Consider the following 13,035-nt stretch of genomic DNA (forward strand, 5'->3'; position numbering starts at 1 on the left):
TCAAACATAACTTAGAGGAATTGTTAAAAAAATTAACCATAAATTAATTTGTTTTAAATAAAAATCGATAAAAGAAAATCTAAATACTAAAATAATTAAAGAGATAAAAATTAAAGCTAATCTAACTTCATAAGAAATTGTTTGAGCTACTGCTCGCAATCCTCCTAATAAAGAATATTTAGAATTAGATGATCACCCAGCAATTATAATTCTATATACTCTAATTCTTGTACAGGATAAAAAAAATAAAATCCCTAAATTAAAAGAAAATAATTTGATTAATAAAGGAAATCTAATTCATAAAAATAAAATTAAAAATAAAGAAAATACAGGGCAAAAATAATAAATTAAATAATTAGAAATATTTGGATAAATTATTTCTTTAGAGAATAATTTAATTGCATCTCTAAAAGGTTGTAAAATTCCATTAATTCCTAATTTATTAGGACCTTTACGAATTTGAATATAACCTAAAATTTTTCGTTCAAATAATGTTAAAAAAGCAACTCTTACTATTACACAAATAATTAAAATTAAAGAACCAATTACAGGTAAAATAAAATCTAATAATATCATTTTATTGTTTGTATATTATACATTTATAAATTCTAAATTTATCACATTCAAATCTGTCAAAACAATATTAATATTTTAATATAAATCTATTTTAATAATAAAATTAATATATTTGGTCCTTTCGTACTAAAATATATAAATAAAAAAAAGATAGAAACCAACCTGGCTTACGCCGGTCTGAACTCAAATCATGTAAGAATTTAAAAGTCGAACAGACTTAAATTTTAAACTTCTACACCTAAATTAATTCTTAATTCAACATCGAGGTCGCAAACTATTTTATCGATAAGAACTCTTTAAAATAATTACGCTGTTATCCCTAAAGTAACTTAATTTTTTAAACATTTAATATTATTATATATTCAATAATTTAATTATATTTATAAAACAAAATAAAAGTTTTTTAAATTTCATTATCCTCCCAATAAAATTTTTAATAAATAATTTATTTAAATTTTTTCAAAATTTATATTATCAATTAAAAATAAAGATTTATAGGGTCTTCTCGTCTAATTTTTTTATTTTAGCATTTTTACTAAAAATTTAAATTCATTTTTATTAATATAAAAATAGTTGATATCTCATCCAACCATTCATACTAGCCTTTAATTAAAAGACAATGGATTATGCTACCTTTGCACAGTCAGAATACTGCGGCCGTTAAATTTTCACCGGGCAGGTTAAACTTTTTATTCATTCAAAAAGACATGTTTTTGATAAACAAGTGGACATCATTTTTGCCGAATTCTTATAAATTAATTTATTGATAAAAAATTAATTTTACAAAAAAAAATTACTAATTAAATCATTATTTTAAAAATTTTTTAATTAAACTTTTTATCTTAATAAATATTTAAAATTTTTTAAAATATTAATATTTAATTAAATAAATTATAACATTTTTATTAATTAAAACTAATTTTAAGCTTAAATTTTTTTAATTTTTCTAAAAATTTTTAAAAATTTATAATAAAGCTTATCCCTTATTATATATAAATTAATTAAATAATTAATTAATCAAAAAATTAATTATTAATTAATTTATAATTTAAAATTATTTCTTAAGAAATTAGATAAATTTATATACGATTAACTTTTAATTTCTAATAAAAATTTTAAAATAATTATACCATATTAAATTTAAAAATTTATTAAATCATATAAATTCGAAACTAATCAATTTAAATTATTAATTTAATTTACTTTGAAACACAAAATACAATTAATTAAATTTAATTTTTAAATTAGCAATTTTCAATTTTTTCAAATTTCTTTTTCAATACTAATTTTCTATAATTAAATTTATTTTTTCTTTAAAAATTACTAAAAATATTTTTATTAAAATTCTTTTTATTAATAATTAATAAATAATTTTTTATAAATCAATTTAATTTGATTTGCACAAATATTTTTTCAATGTAACTGAAATACTTTTCTATTAAAGTTTTAAATTGAATTCTAAAAACATTTTCCAATATTTTTACTTTGTTACGACTTATCTCATTTTAGAATGAGAGCGACGGGCAATATGTACATATTTTAGAGTCTAATTCAATTAAATTTTATAAATTAATTTACTTTCAAATTCTTCTTTTAAATAAAATCAATTTATTTATCTGATAAAATAAAATTTAATGAAATTCATTTCTTCTTAACTATAAACTATGCCTTGACTTGACATTAAATATAATTTTATAAAAATTTTTATTGAAATTTAAATTTTTAAATATATTCAATAACAGCGGTATATAAATTTAATTAAATTAAGTAAACTTTAACGAGGATTATCGATTATAGAACAAATTTCTCTGATTAATTAAAATACCGCCAAATTTTTTAATTTTTAAGAATTTAACTATAAATGATCTATTATAATAATTTGTATTTAATAATAGGGTATCTAATCCTAGTTTATAAAAAATTTTTTTTAATTTCATAAAATTTTTAATAATAAAATTATTTATTTAAAATTTCATCTAATAAATAAATTTTTTTATTAATTTTTATTCTATTAATTATTAATAAAAAAATTTTATTTACTTTATTAGTATAACCGCAGTTGCTGGCACTAAATTTACCAAAGTTATTTATAAATTATTAAATCAAAATTTCTTTATTTTTTAATATTATTTACTGAAAATAAAATTAATTTAATTTTTAAAATTTTATAAATTCTCTTATTAAATTTCATGTAATATATTTATAAAACAAAATTTTATACTAAAATCAAATATTTTTTAATTATTAATTTAAAAATTTTTAAAAAAATTATTTATTTAAAAAATTTTTATAAAATAATAAAATTATTTTAAATTTAAAGCTTAAAAATAATTTTTTATAGTTAACTTTGAAGGTTAAAAGTTTTTTTTAACTTAAAGCTTTTCATTAGAAGTAATTGTTAAATTACTATAAAATGGTTTAAAGGACCAATGCTTACTTTCAGCCATCTAATGAATAATTATAAATAATAGAATTAAACTATTTCTTAAAAATTCAAAATTTTTAGTGCATCATACACCAAAATATACTATTTTAAAATATATAATTATTTAATAAAAAAATTAAAAAAAAATATAAACTTACAATATTAAAAAAAATAATTAATTTTATTATTTTATTTTTTTTAAAATTTAAAAAATTTCATTTTATAGAAGGATAAAATATAACAAATGAAGTTAAAGTTAATCGCATATAAAAAAATAATGTTAATAATGATATCATTACTAAAAATAAAATTAAAAAAAATATTTTATCTATTAATAAAAATTCAATTACTATTCATTTTGGTAAAAACCCTAAAAATGGGGGTAAACCACCTAAAGAAAAAAAATTTATTATAAATAAAATTTTTAACAAATTTCTATTAATTCCATTATTTTTAAATATATATAACTGATTAAAATTGAAAAGATTAAAATTTTTAAAAATTATAATTAAACATAAATTTAAAATAAAATAAATAAAAAAATACAACAACCATAAATAATTTCTATAAGTTATTGCTATTAATAACCAACTAATATGATTAATAGAAGAAAAACTTAACAATTTTTGTAAAGAAGTTTGATTTAAACCTCCTACAGCTCCTACAAAACATGATAATAAAATAAAAATAATTAATTGATTTAAAAAAGAAAAATAAGAAACAATAGTTAAAGGAGCTAATTTCTGTCAAGTTAATAATGATAAAGAATTTATTCATGATAAACCTTCAATAATATTAGGAAATCAAAAATGGAAAGGAGCCGCACCTAATTTTATTATTATTGAAAAAATTAATAAAATTGATTCATATCTTAAAAAAATATAATTAAAATTTGAAAATTTTAATATATATATAATAGAAACAAATAAAAAAACTATTGAAGCTAATGCTTGTACTAAAAAATACTTAATAGATATTTCAGTTGAATTTAAATTATTTTTTTCAGAAATTAAAGGAATAAAAGACATTAAATTTATTTCTAATCCCATTCATATTCCTAATCAAGAAGAAGAAGAAATTGTTATAATTGTTCCAATAAATAATATAAAAATAAAAAATATTTTATAAATATAATTAATAATTATAAAAAAAAGGAATTAACCTTTATAATTGGGGTATGAACCCAATAGCTTAAATTAGCTTATTTTTATCCTACTAATTTCACTTACCAACCTATTTAATCAGAATTTATCCTACAATCAGAATTTATCCTACTAATTTCACTTACCAACCTATTTAATCAGAATTTATCCTACTAATTTCACTTACCAACCTATTTAATCAGAATTTATCCTACTAATTTCACTTACCAACCTATTTAATCAGAATTTATCCTACTAATTTCACTTACCAACCTATTTAATCAGAATTTATCCTACTAATTTCACTTACCAACCTATTTAATCAGAATTTATCCTACTAATTTCACTTACCAACCTATTTAATCAGAATTTATCCTACTAACATAATTTTTTTAAAAAAATGTTTTATTTAAAGTATATTTTAATTATATATAAAATATTTTATTGATATTTAAATTTAAAAATTTATATACTTAATTTCTAAATTAATAAAATCTTAAAAATCACAAATTTATTTAAATGGTTGTAGTCCTAAAGAAGAAGAAAAAAATTATATAAATTATTAAAAAATTTAATTTAAAATCATGAAAAAATTTATATATAAATTTAATTAAATATAAAATTAATAATTTTTATACTTTATTTTAAATATAAAAATAAAAAATATTTTATTATTTAAAATATATATATATATATATATATATATATATATATATATATATATATATATATATATATATATATATATATATATATATATATATATATATATATATATATATATATATATATATATATATATATATATATATATATATATATATATATATATATATATATATATATATATATATATATATATATATATATATATATATATATATATATATATATATATATATATATATATATATATATATATATATATATATATATATATATATATATATATATATATATATATATATATATATATATATATATATATATATATATATATTTATATATATATATAATATATATATATATATATATATATTTTATATATATATTCATATATATTTTTTATATATATTATATATATAATTTTTTATATATTTTAAATAATAAATTTTTTAATTTTTTAAATTAAAAATTAATTATTATTAAATTTATATAAATTTTTTCATGATTTTAAATTAAATTTTTTAATAATTTATATAATTCTTCTTTAGGACTACAACCATTTAAATAAATTTGTGATTTTTAAGATTTTATTAATTTAGAAATTAAGTATATAAATTTTTAAATTTAAATATCAATAAAATATTTTATATATAATTAAAATATACTTTAAATAAAACATTTTTTTAAAAAAATTATGTTAGTAGGATAAATTCTGATTAAATAGGTTGGTAAGTGAAATTAGTAGGATAAATTCTGATTAAATAGGTTGGTAAGTGAAATTAGTAGGATAAATTCTGATTAAATAGGTTGGTAAGTGAAATTAGTAGGATAAATTCTGATTAAATAGGTTGGTAAGTGAAATTAGTAGGATAAATTCTGATTAAATAGGTTGGTAAGTGAAATTAGTAGGATAAAGGTTGGTAAGTGAAATTAGTAGGATAAATTCTGATTAAATAGGTTGGTAAGTGAAATTAGTAGGATAAATTCTGATTAAATAGGTTGGTAAGTGAAATTAGTAGGATAAATTCTGATTAAATAGGTTGGTAAGTGAAATTAGTAGGATAAATTCTGATTAAATAGGTTGGTAAGTGAAATTAGTAGGATAAATTCTGATTAAATAGGTTGGTAAGTGAAATTAGTAGGATAAAAATAAGCTAATTTAAGCTATTGGGTTCATACCCCAATTATAAAGGTTAATTCCTTTTTTTTATAATTATTAATTATATTTATAAAATATTTTTTATTTTTATATTATTTATTGGAACAATTATAACAATTTCTTCTTCTTCTTGATTAGGAATATGAATGGGATTAGAAATAAATTTAATGTCTTTTATTCCTTTAATTTCTGAAAAAAATAATTTAAATTCAACTGAAATATCTATTAAGTATTTTTTAGTACAAGCATTAGCTTCAATAGTTTTTTTATTTGTTTCTATTATATATATATTAAAATTTTCAAATTTTAATTATATTTTTTTAAGATATGAATCAATTTTATTAATTTTTTCAATAATAATAAAATTAGGTGCGGCTCCTTTCCATTTTTGATTTCCTAATATTATTGAAGGTTTATCATGAATAAATTCTTTATTATTATTAACTTGACAGAAATTAGCTCCTTTAACTATTGTTTCTTATTTTTCTTTTTTAAATCAATTAATTATTTTTATTTTATTATCATGTTTTGTAGGAGCTGTAGGAGGTTTAAATCAAACTTCTTTACAAAAATTGTTAAGTTTTTCTTCTATTAATCATATTAGTTGGTTATTAATAGCAATAACTTATAGAAATTATTTATGGTTGTTGTATTTTTTTATTTATTTTATTTTAAATTTATGTTTAATTATAATTTTTAAAAATTTTAATCTTTTCAATTTTAATCAGTTATATATATTTAAAAATAATGGAATTAATAGAAATTTGTTAAAAATTTTATTTATAATAAATTTTTTTTCTTTAGGTGGTTTACCCCCATTTTTAGGGTTTTTACCAAAATGAATAGTAATTGAATTTTTATTAATAGATAAAATATTTTTTTTAATTTTATTTTTAGTAATGATATCATTATTAACATTATTTTTTTATATGCGATTAACTTTAACTTCATTTGTTATATTTTATCCTTCTATAAAATGAAATTTTTTAAATTTTAAAAAAAATAAAATAATAAAATTAATTATTTTTTTTAATATTGTAAGTTTATATTTTTTTTTAATTTTTTTATTAAATAATTATATATTTTAAAATAGTATATTTTGGTGTATGATGCACTAAAAATTTTGAATTTTTAAGAAATAGTTTAATTCTATTATTTATAATTATTCATTAGATGGCTGAAAGTAAGCATTGGTCCTTTAAACCATTTTATAGTAATTTAACAATTACTTCTAATGAAAAGCTTTAAGTTAAAAAAAACTTTTAACCTTCAAAGTTAACTATAAAAAATTATTTTTAAGCTTTAAATTTAAAATAATTTTATTATTTTATAAAAATTTTTTAAATAAATAATTTTTTTAAAAATTTTTAAATTAATAATTAAAAAATATTTGATTTTAGTATAAAATTTTGTTTTATAAATATATTACATGAAATTTAATAAGAGAATTTATAAAATTTTAAAAATTAAATTAATTTTATTTTCAGTAAATAATATTAAAAAATAAAGAAATTTTGATTTAATAATTTATAAATAACTTTGGTAAATTTAGTGCCAGCAACTGCGGTTATACTAATAAAGTAAATAAAATTTTTTTATTAATAATTAATAGAATAAAAATTAATAAAAAAATTTATTTATTAGATGAAATTTTAAATAAATAATTTTATTATTAAAAATTTTATGAAATTAAAAAAAATTTTTTATAAACTAGGATTAGATACCCTATTATTAAATACAAATTATTATAATAGATCATTTATAGTTAAATTCTTAAAAATTAAAAAATTTGGCGGTATTTTAATTAATCAGAGAAATTTGTTCTATAATCGATAATCCTCGTTAAAGTTTACTTAATTTAATTAAATTTATATACCGCTGTTATTGAATATATTTAAAAATTTAAATTTCAATAAAAATTTTTATAAAATTATATTTAATGTCAAGTCAAGGCATAGTTTATAGTTAAGAAGAAATGAATTTCATTAAATTTTATTTTATCAGATAAATAAATTGATTTTATTTAAAAGAAGAATTTGAAAGTAAATTAATTTATAAAATTTAATTGAATTAGACTCTAAAATATGTACATATTGCCCGTCGCTCTCATTCTAAAATGAGATAAGTCGTAACAAAGTAAAAATATTGGAAAATGTTTTTAGAATTCAATTTAAAACTTTAATAGAAAAGTATTTCAGTTACATTGAAAAAATATTTGTGCAAATCAAATTAAATTGATTTATAAAAAATTATTTATTAATTATTAATAAAAAGAATTTTAATAAAAATATTTTTAGTAATTTTTAAAGAAAAAATAAATTTAATTATAGAAAATTAGTATTGAAAAAGAAATTTGAAAAAATTGAAAATTGCTAATTTAAAAATTAAATTTAATTAATTGTATTTTGTGTTTCAAAGTAAATTAAATTAATAATTTAAATTGATTAGTTTCGAATTTATATGATTTAATAAATTTTTAAATTTAATATGGTATAATTATTTTAAAATTTTTATTAGAAATTAAAAGTTAATCGTATATAAATTTATCTAATTTCTTAAGAAATAATTTTAAATTATAAATTAATTAATAATTAATTTTTTGATTAATTAATTATTTAATTAATTTATATATAATAAGGGATAAGCTTTATTATAAATTTTTAAAAATTTTTAGAAAAATTAAAAAAATTTAAGCTTAAAATTAGTTTTAATTAATAAAAATGTTATAATTTATTTAATTAAATATTAATATTTTAAAAAATTTTAAATATTTATTAAGATAAAAAGTTTAATTAAAAAATTTTTAAAATAATGATTTAATTAGTAATTTTTTTTTGTAAAATTAATTTTTTATCAATAAATTAATTTATAAGAATTCGGCAAAAATGATGTCCACTTGTTTATCAAAAACATGTCTTTTTGAATGAATAAAAAGTTTAACCTGCCCGGTGAAAATTTAACGGCCGCAGTATTCTGACTGTGCAAAGGTAGCATAATCCATTGTCTTTTAATTAAAGGCTAGTATGAATGGTTGGATGAGATATCAACTATTTTTATATTAATAAAAATGAATTTAAATTTTTAGTAAAAATGCTAAAATAAAAAAATTAGACGAGAAGACCCTATAAATCTTTATTTTTAATTGATAATATAAATTTTGAAAAAATTTAAATAAATTATTTATTAAAAATTTTATTGGGAGGATAATGAAATTTAAAAAACTTTTATTTTGTTTTATAAATATAATTAAATTATTGAATATATAATAATATTAAATGTTTAAAAAATTAAGTTACTTTAGGGATAACAGCGTAATTATTTTAAAGAGTTCTTATCGATAAAATAGTTTGCGACCTCGATGTTGAATTAAGAATTAATTTAGGTGTAGAAGTTTAAAATTTAAGTCTGTTCGACTTTTAAATTCTTACATGATTTGAGTTCAGACCGGCGTAAGCCAGGTTGGTTTCTATCTTTTTTTTATTTATATATTTTAGTACGAAAGGACCAAATATATTAATTTTATTATTAAAATAGATTTATATTAAAATATTAATATTGTTTTGACAGATTTGAATGTGATAAATTTAGAATTTATAAATGTATAATATACAAACAATAAAATGATATTATTAGATTTTATTTTACCTGTAATTGGTTCTTTAATTTTAATTATTTGTGTAATAGTAAGAGTTGCTTTTTTAACATTATTTGAACGAAAAATTTTAGGTTATATTCAAATTCGTAAAGGTCCTAATAAATTAGGAATTAATGGAATTTTACAACCTTTTAGAGATGCAATTAAATTATTCTCTAAAGAAATAATTTATCCAAATATTTCTAATTATTTAATTTATTATTTTTGCCCTGTATTTTCTTTATTTTTAATTTTATTTTTATGAATTAGATTTCCTTTATTAATCAAATTATTTTCTTTTAATTTAGGGATTTTATTTTTTTTATCCTGTACAAGAATTAGAGTATATAGAATTATAATTGCTGGGTGATCATCTAATTCTAAATATTCTTTATTAGGAGGATTGCGAGCAGTAGCTCAAACAATTTCTTATGAAGTTAGATTAGCTTTAATTTTTATCTCTTTAATTATTTTAGTATTTAGATTTTCTTTTATCGATTTTTATTTAAAACAAATTAATTTATGGTTAATTTTTTTAACAATTCCTCTAAGTTATGTTTGATTAATTTCTTCTTTAGCTGAAACTAATCGTACTCCTTTTGATTTTACAGAAGGAGAATCAGAATTAGTTTCAGGATTTAATGTTGAATACGCTAGAGGAGGATTTGCTTTAATTTTTTTAGCTGAATATGCTAGAATTTTATTTATAAGAATATTATTTAGAGTAATATTTTTAGGTTCAAATTTATTTAATTTATTTTTTTATATAAAATTATCTTTTATTGCTTTTTTTTTATTTGAGTACGAGGAACAATACCTCGATTTCGTTATGATAAATTAATATATTTAGCATGAAAAAGTTATTTACCTTTTTCATTATGTTATTTAATTTTATTTATTAGATTTAAAATAATTTTATTTATTTTAATTTTATGAATAATTTAAAGTAAAATCAATAAAATAAAAAATTTTTTCTTATGTTTTCAAAACATATGCTTTTACAAGCTCATTGATTTAATTATTTAATAAAATTATCTCATAATTTTATCATTAATGGATTAATTAAAAAATATAAAAAATATAAAATAGTCAAAATTTGTCCAGTTAAAATAAATGGTCTTTCTACAGGACGAGCTCCAATTCATGTTAATAAAATTACAATAATAAAAAATAATCAAAATATTATTTTATTTACAGGATAAAATCTTAATGAACGAAAATTTCTTTTATTAACAAAAGGTATAATAAATAAAATAGCAATTGATATAACTAGAGCAATAACTCCACCTAATTTATTAGGAATTGATCGAAGAATTGCATAAGCAAATAAAAAATATCATTCTGGTTGAATATGAACTGGTGTTCTTAATGGATTAGCTGGAATAAAATTATCTGGGTCTCCTAATATATATGGATTAGTTAAACATAAAATAATTAAAAATATTAATAATATTAAAAATCCTACTAAATCTTTATAAATATAATAAGGATGAAAATGAATTTTATTAACATTACTATTAATTCCTAAAGGATTATTAGAACCTAATTGATGTAAAAATAATAAATGAATTACTGTAGTACCTAAAATTAAAAAAGGTAATAAAAAATGAAATGTAAAAAATCGTGTTAAAGTTGCATTATCAACAGCAAATCCCCCTCATAATCATTGAACTAAATCTAACCCTAAAAATGGAATTGCGGATAATAAATTAGTAATAACTGTAGCCCCTCAAAATGATATTTGTCCTCAAGGAAGAACATAACCTATAAAAGCTGTTCCTATAGTTAAAAATAATAATAATACTCCTACATTTCATGTATGAGTATTTAAGTATGATTTATAATATAAACCTCGTCCAATATGTAAATAAATACAAATAAAAAAAAAACTTGCACCATTAGCATGTATAGTTCGTAATAATCAACCATAATTAACATCACGACAAATATGATTAACTGAATTAAAAGCTAATTGAATATCTGCTGTATAATGTATGGCTAAAAATAAACCAGTTAAAATTTGAATAATTAAACATAATCCTAATAATGAACCAAAATTTCATCAAATAGAAAGATTACAAGGAGCAGGTAAATCAATTAATGAATTATTAACAATTTTTAATAAAGGATGTCTATTTCGATAAGATTTATTCATTAGTAAGAAATTCGTAAAGGCCCATAAAAAAAGTTAGTAATTTTTACTACAATTACTAAATTAAATAATAAATAATTAATTAAAAAAATTATTAAAAAATTATTAGGTAATTCGTATATTTTTGAATTAATTAAAAAATTTTCTTTTATTAAATTAATATTAGAGAAAAAATTTATTATTTCATGATTAAAAAATAATTCAATAAATAATTTATTGAATATTATAAATAAAAATCTTATTATCATAAATAAAATGAATATTTTTAAAAAAAATATTCTTGAAAAATTAAATTTTTCATTAGAATTTAAAGATGATATATAAATAAATAAAATTAATAACCCCCCAATAAAAATTAAAAATAAAATGTAAGAAAATCAAAAAGTTTTTGATAAAATTCCTGTAAATAAACAAGTTAATATAGTTTGCATCAATAAAATTAATCCTATTGCTATAGGATGGGTTAATTGAGTAAATATAAATGAATTAATTAATAAAAATATCATTATAATAAAATTAATTTCAGAAAATAGTTTAATAAAAATATTAATTTTGGAGATTAAAGATGAATAATTTATTTTTTTCTGATATTTTAAAAAAATATATTTATTTTTGGTTTACAAAACCAATGTTTTTTTTAAACTATTAAAACTACTAATGATAATTTATTTAAATTTATGAATTTATTTAATTTTATTTATTTTAAGTTTAATAGTTTTTATTTTTAATCATAAACATTTATTAATAACATTAATTAGTTTAGAAATAATTGTATTAATTATTTATGGAATAATATTTATTTGTTTAAATTTTATAAATTTTGAATATTTTTATAGAATAATGTTTTTAACATTTAGTGTTTGTGAAGGTTCTTTAGGATTATCAATTTTAGTAGCTTTAATTCGAACTCATGGAAATGATTATTTTCAAACTTTTAATATTTTACAATGTTAATATTTTTTTTTTTTCAATAAGAATTTTAATTATAAGATTTAATAAAAAATTTTTTTGAATGGTTCAAAATTTTATTTTTTTATTATTTTTTTTATTTATAATTATAATAATAAATTGTAATTTTTTTCCTACAAAAATTTCTTATTTTTTAGGATTAGATATTTTATCCTATGGATTAATTTTATTAAGATTATGAATTACTTCCTTAATATTTATATCTAGAGAAAAAATTTATAAATACAATAATAAATTAAATTATTTTATTTTTATAGTAATTTTTCTTATATTAACTTTAATTTTAACTTTTTCTTCATTAAATTTATTTTT

At 16.0% G+C, this 13,035-nt stretch overlaps 1 long non-coding RNA gene across 1 annotated transcript; it reads right to left on the minus strand.

Moving 5' to 3' along the window:
- Positions 1–3,103: 3,103 nt before the first annotated feature.
- Positions 3,104–4,518, minus strand: LOC134836421 (uncharacterized). The gene is made up of 2 exons (XR_010162292.1): positions 4,294–4,518; positions 3,104–4,234 (listed from the first exon to the last, which is right to left on the minus strand). It is a non-coding gene; the product is annotated as an uncharacterized LOC134836421 (long non-coding RNA).
- Between the last annotated feature and the right edge of the window lie 8,517 nt (positions 4,519–13,035).

The sequence above is a fragment of the Culicoides brevitarsis genome, unplaced genomic scaffold, assembly GCF_036172545.1.
Source record: "Culicoides brevitarsis isolate CSIRO-B50_1 unplaced genomic scaffold, AGI_CSIRO_Cbre_v1 contig_26, whole genome shotgun sequence".
NCBI classification, from domain to species: Eukaryota; Metazoa; Arthropoda; class Insecta; order Diptera; family Ceratopogonidae; genus Culicoides; species Culicoides brevitarsis.